Source organism: Quercus robur, chromosome 9 (assembly GCF_932294415.1).
Source record: "Quercus robur chromosome 9, dhQueRobu3.1, whole genome shotgun sequence".
Taxonomy (NCBI): Eukaryota; Viridiplantae; Streptophyta; class Magnoliopsida; order Fagales; family Fagaceae; genus Quercus; species Quercus robur.
Window position 1 is genome coordinate 47,567,428 of NC_065542.1, and position 7,089 is coordinate 47,574,516.

The 7,089-nt window shown below is 29.3% G+C and overlaps 1 long non-coding RNA gene across 1 annotated transcript; it reads left to right on the plus strand.

The window, feature by feature from the left end:
* Positions 1 to 2,469: 2,469 nt before the first annotated feature.
* Positions 2,470 to 6,480, plus strand: LOC126700335 (uncharacterized). Its single transcript, XR_007647119.1, has 4 exons — positions 2,470 to 2,620; positions 3,252 to 3,307; positions 4,088 to 4,157; positions 6,297 to 6,480. It is a non-coding gene; the product is annotated as an uncharacterized LOC126700335 (long non-coding RNA).
* Positions 6,481 to 7,089: the final 609 nt, after the last annotated feature.

Consider the following 7,089-nt stretch of genomic DNA (forward strand, 5'->3'; position numbering starts at 1 on the left):
AGATCAAATGGTAAATTACACCCGATTGGTATGAAAATTGGCATGCATGTTAAGAACATATAGATCATGTAATCCAACGGTTGGATTTTCAAAATATGCATTCAATAATAAGTTATTGGATGGTGTAACATTTTTTAGAATTACATCAGGTGTAATTTGAACCCAGCCTTATATTTCTTAATTTGATGTGAATTTTGATAAATCTACCTTTAGATTACATTATCTTCATATATTTTTCATGCTTAAAAAATTTCAAGGTGATCAAAGATTAATAGGCATGTCATCAATTAATTGTCTAAATTCAAGTTTTTGTAGTTTAAAATAACGCATAAAAGATGAGTTTAAGGATCAAATAGTAAATTACACCTGATTGGCATGAAAATTGTCATGCATGTTAAGAACATATAGAACATATAATCCAACGGTTGGATTTTCAAAATATGAATTCAATAATAAGTTATTGGGTGGTGTAACATTTTTTGGAGTTACATCAGGTGTAACTTGAACCCAGCCTTATATTTCTTAATTCGATGTGAATTTTGACAAATCTACCGTTAGAGTACATTATATTCATATATTTTTCATGCTTACAAAATTTCTAGGTGATTAAAGATCAATAGACATGTCATCAATCAATTTTCTAAATTCAAGTTTTTGTAGTTTAAAATAACGCATAAAAGATGAGTTTGAAGATCAAATGGTAAATTACGCCCGATTGGCATGAAAATTGATATGCAAGTTAAGAACATATAGAACATGTAATCCAACGGTTGGATTTTCAAAATATGAATTTAATAATAAGTTATTGGGCGGTGTAACATTTTTCAAAGTTATATCAGGTGTAACTTGAACCCAACCCTATATTTCTTAATTTGATGTGAATTTTGATTGCTCTAACAACTATGACTTCGGGATCATTTTGGCATCTTAACAGAAATGTTCAAAAACAAGTTGAGCCGTCTTGGTTTTCAGTTTTCACAGTTGCTCGGCCGGTTCCTAGTTAATCTTGGGTTTTTACGATTTTTTGGTTTTTAGTTATAACCGAACCAGATCAACGATCGGTTCTTGGTTGAACCAACATCTTAACAGAAACGTTCAAAAACTGGTTGAGCCATCCTAGTTTTTAGTTTTCACGGTTGATTAGCCGACTCCTAGTTAATCTTGAGTTTTTACTATTTTTCGGTTTTTAGTTATAACCGGACTGGATCAGTGATCAGTTCCTGGTTGAACCGGTAAGTCTGGTCCAGTTTTTAAAACCATGATAGTGCTGACCGTGGTTTTAAAAACCGATAAGAACAAAGAACCAAAAAAGTGACTAGTTACTAGTTTTTTTGTCCGACTAGTGATGTCATAAATATTTATTTTATAATTATAAAAGTAAAAGTTTAATAAGTTTATTACTAATAATATGTAGGTAAAATTTTGCAAAAGATTTATGTGAGTTTTCACATATTATATTTAGAAAATAAAAATAGCAAAATGTAAAAATGTAACATTTAGTGATACTTTTCATTTAGATTTAATTATTTTTCTTCAAAATGGACCATCACATATGTTGAATTGTAATCTTAAAAATAAAATGTTTATTATTTATTTATATGTATATATATATATATATTAATGAATTAATGTTAGAGAAAAATTAAGTACTTTTTAAATTTATTCACTAAATTAATTAAAACTACCATTTTTTTTCTAATCATAATTATCATAAGAAGAAAAAAAAAACTAAATTCCATGAATATCAAAGCTAAATCATAATTATCAAGTAGTAGTGGTAATATATATATATATATATATATATATATTATAATGTTTTTTGAGAAGTAGTTGTGCAATGTACACTTAACCAAAAAAAAAAAAAAAAAGTATAATGTACATTGTTGCAAGTAAAACAAAAACTAAAAGTAAAGGCTTAAAAGAATATCAAAATTATGTGGCTCTCATTCATTCTATATTAAAAACTAAAAAACAAAGGTGTGGCTCTCATTGATTTGTTGTGTATGCAAATAGCATTAGCAGACTAGCAAAGTAGTGAAGCACACAGTTTGTAGACTAAAAGTAGAGATTCAGCTTTTTCTGAACAGCATGTAGTGAATTTTTTTGATTTCTTTTTGCGTAGTGACCAATTTTCAGGCGGGTTCTAAATTTTTTAGGTTTCTTTTTTTTTTTTTCATTATTTTTTATTGGATAAAATTCATGTATAGTATTTTAGGTGCTGTTGCTTAGGTTCATCTCTTAATATTCTTTCATGTGGCTACTTAATTTTAAAAATATACATGAGAAAAAAGTCATGTGATAAAATCTTAAGAGAAGAATCTAAGTAACAGCATCTAAGTATTGTAGTTAAGTCTTACTCTTTTTTATTTGTGTAAACAAAACACTATTACTCTCTCTTTCTCCTCCCATAGACAAACCCACACCTCTTAGCCTCTCCCAAAAAGACTGGTAAGCTCTCTCTCTCATCGATCCTCTCTCTCTCATCACTCTTCTCTCTCTCTCTCTCATGTTAAACTTGGTTACTTTGTGGATTATTTTTTCTTCCTTCGAGATTAGCAAGATATTGATTTTGGGATTAAAGAGGGTGTTGATTTTAGGACATAAATTTTGATTGGAGAAGGTAATCGAGTCTTTCCCTATTGATTTTTTGAGATATGGAACAACAATCCCTATTGATTTTATAATATTTAAACTCAACAGCAATTCTATGTATATCATTATGGATTCTGGACATTGCTTTTATAATTTGTTTTCCCCTTCATGCGTGTGCATAAATGTGTCTATTAAATAAATACAATTTTGTGACTTGATATGTTAGATTTTTAAGTTTAATTTCTGTGGGTTTTGTTAGTTTTTGTTTGGTGCTAAATCTGGGTTTTTCTGGTACCTTAAAGATTAAATCTTTATTTATTTTTTTGAGGCTGATTTCTGTGTACCCAAAATGCTTGTTTTCTGGGTTTCTATGTTTTTGTGTGCTTACTTTACTTGTTAGTAACACTGGTTTACTTGTTAATATCATTTTCAAACTAAGCAATATTTAGTTAAAGTGGTGCACTTTGTTAACAATTTCAGTTCTAGTCAACTCTTTAAGTGTGTTTTTGTTGCTTATTTCGTCTACTAATGCTAATTCTATGTTGATTTTGGTATCCATTAAAGATAATTGTATGTTAATTACATTTAAGCTAATATAATTCATAGACCTTTTTATCTAATTGTTAATTACATCTAAAATAATTGTATGTTAATTACAGAGAGCTTCACTGCAAGTCTTCCAAGTCTCCTTTTCCAATTGGTCCTAACCACTAAGGTAATAATAACCTTTTTCTTGATCTTTTTTCTTATATAAATTTTCGTTATAGTTTAGATTCTGTTATGTTGAGATTTATATTAACTGATTTTTGTCTAATTTATTTTTTTGGATGGAAAATATTGATGTGGTTATGATCTTACGGTTACGCCAATTTTGCCTCTGATTTTGGATCCTATTAAAAACAATTTTAGAAACTTTTTTTAGGGGGGCAAATCTGGAACAGATCTTTCAAAAAAATTTAGTCAATATTTTCAAATTTGGTAAAATAGAACATATTTATTATACTGAGTTAAGTTAGTTATAGGTGTACCCATGTGAATCTTATTACATGGTTGAATGTTATGGGTGCTGTTGATCCTACTAATAGTAGTATTACTTGTGATGTTTTGGCAATTCACTGGTGATTTTAAGTCTCTGTTGAGTTATGATTTGGGTTTGTGTAGATCATTCGTTTAGATGAAATTTTGAAGCTAATTAAAATTGTAGGGGCAAACTTTATGTTGTTTTAGTTGTCAATAAAAGCAAACTGAGGTCTTAAGGGACAAAAGTTTTTTATTTTAACTTTTGGTTTACTTTCCTCTGGAACTTTTCCCAGTGATCAAATGGAGCATTTTAGAGTTTTAGTTTGCATGTGTGTGTTCTCACGGAAGAAATTTTATTTTATTTGTATATTGTATTGATTCTGCACCCTTTGTTACTCTTTTAGTCTCTGTTGTTGGTTTTTTTTTGTAGATTAACTTATTTTGCGAAAATTGAGTTGATTTCTTGGGATTTTAGGGAAGAATTCGGATGACAAGGGCATCAAGAACTCGGTCTTCTGTTTGGAAAGTTAGTGATATGCATCCAGGTTGAACTCCATATCCCCCCCCCCCCCTCAGTTGTTTCCTTCTTCTTCTTTTTTGTTTTTTGTTTTTGGTTTTTTGTTTTTTGTTTTTTTTTTTGTTTTTTAATTTTTTTTTTTTTTGGTTGTTGTTCTTCTAATTAAAAATTCATATGTTGGTATATGGTAGGTTATAATGCCAGTGGTTTAGGTTCAAACGAATTGAAGGGTGATTCTTATTTCTTAGTAGACCCTTTAGGCTTGTGAGTCCGAAACAATCAAATGTAAGTTGATATCCCTATTACGTTTGGCCTTATAGTACTTAATTTAGAATAGCAAGATGTTTACTTGGCCTTATTGTACTTAGTTTTTTTTTTTATTACCTTTTACTTAATTTAGAATAGCAGGATGTTTACAAACATATGTAGACTATGGGTTATTCACTGTCAATTGTGTCCTTAACATGCCCTTTTGTGTCTGGTTTTGTGAGAATCTATTTTGTGCATTCACATATAATTTTGTATTTATTTGGCAGTAAGATGCACTTATTTGAATTTGATTAGCACATTTAATACTATAATTTAGTAAGTTGATTTACCTTCTTTTTTTTTGTTATTAGCGCACTTAATACTATAATTTAGTAAGTTGATTTACCCTTTTTTTATTTACCCTAAAAATAGTGAAGCTTTTGTTGGTTTCTTGTAGATTCACATGCTTAGGTTTGACCTTTCTAGACTTGATTGTTTGATTTGCCTTAGTGTAATCATTGAAGCTACTATCTCTCTTGTTAAATTGTCCCATAGGATGTTATCTTTAGCTCTTTTTTTTATTTATTTTTTATGTGTGTGTGTGGAGGGGAGGGGAGGGGGCATCCTACCTATGACAATGGACTGGGTATACCTTCACATGCATGCATATTATGTTGGTAATATCATTGTTCAAAATTATATGGTGATAAATACTGGGTATACCTTCTTTATATTATTAACTATATATATATATATATATTTTTTTTTTTTTTTTTTTTTCTGATGTCTATATTATTAACTTAAAGGGAAAGACTAGATGTTTCAATCTTATTTGCATTTAGATCCATTTGTTTACTAATTACACGACCTTGCATGTGTGTTTACTAATCATTTGTGTTAATGATGGTGGCTAGATTTTTTGTTTATTTTGTGGTTTTTTGTATTTATGGTGGTGGTTGGGTTTTTTGTTTAATGTTGGTGGTGGGTTATTTGTTTATTGTGATGGCTTTGTTTTTTGTTTATGGTAGTAACTGTGTTTTTGTGTTAATGGTGGTGACTGTGTTTTTTGTTTAATGGTGGTGGTGGGTTTTTTTTGTTTATGGTGGTGGCTGAGTTTTTTGTTTAATCTTGGTGTATTGTGATGGTTGGGTTTTTTGTTTATGGCAGTAGCTAAGTTTTTATGTTAATGGTAGTGGCTGTGTTTTTTGTTTAATGGTGGTGGTGGGTTTTTTGTTTATGGTAGTGGCTGGGTTTTTGTGTTAATGGTGGTGGCTGTGCTTTTTGTTTAATGGTGATAATTGGGTTTTTTATTTATAGTAGTGGCTGGGTTTTTGTGTTAATGGTGGTAGCTGTGTTTTTTGTTTAATAGTGGTGGTAGGTTTTATGTTTATGGTGGTGGCTGAGTTTTTTGTTTATGGTAGTGGCTAGGTTTTTGTGTTAATGGTGGTGACCGTGTTTTTTGTTTAATGGTGGTGGTAGGTTTTTTGTTTATTTTTTATTTTTTATTTTTGTTTATTTTATAGTATTGGCTAGATTTTTTATTCGTTGTGGTGGGTGGGTTTGTGTTTATGATAGTGGCTGGGTTTTTGTTTTGAATTTCACTTTATTTGTTTTGTTTTAAATTGGGATTTTTTTGCATTCTTTATGATTTCTCCATGGTTTGTAATGTAGGTTTGATTTTTATTTGATGAGAATGCTGTGGGTCTTCTTTCTTTGATAGTTTGGCTTTATATGATGTTGCATTATGATTATTTTGTCTAGTTTATTTTTGGGTATTTTGTGGACATTTTCTACATTGTCTTACTAATAATAATCTTCCTTTTTTTTTTTTTTTTTTTTTTTTGGTAGTACATCTTATCAGTCATATAGGTTTGCAGTCTAGTTTGTTATTAATGTATTTTCCTTTATACTTGTGCAGATATGGGATTGGTGGCAAAAAGATAGCTTTTGTGGGACTACTTGAATTCAAATAATTTTTTTAAAGTTTGGACGTTAAGACATCATTTGTATATAAATGGTTGTAATTACTTTGTGAACATCTTTATTGCATTTTTAGATTGTATGGATTTTTTATTTTATGGATTTGGTTAGAAATTAATGGATTTTTATTTTTTCTATTTTATAGATTTGGTTAGAAATGAACAAGTTAATGTAATGGCAAGTAAATGTAAAGAATATTAGTAAAAAAATAAAATTGGTGACGATAATTTTTGTCGCCATATCTGACTATAAGCAGAAATTGGTGACGAAATAATTCGTCACCTGATCTATTGAAATTTAAAGGAAAAAAAAAATCAGTGACACAAAACTTCGTCACCTAATCTATTGAAATTGGAAAAAAAAAAAAAAAACATTTGATGATGAAATATTCCGTCACTGAAAATAAGGTTTAGTGGCGAAAATATTAGGTGACGAAAAACTTTCGTCACCTATCATTTTTTATTGGTGACGAAACTTTTTCGTCACCAATACATTCTATGACAGAGCTTAGGTGACAAATGTTGTTTTGTCACGAAATGTATTTGGTGACAAAATAAGTACATATTGTGACGAAAGGTTTCGTCACCATAGTCCACTTTTGTTGTAGTACCTTTATTATTTCTCATGCTTATGTTTTTCAAATTTTGCCAACACTTAGAGTTTTAAAATTTAAAATATACAATCATCAAATTTTTCCACAATCATTTTTTTGTCACAATAATCATTCATTT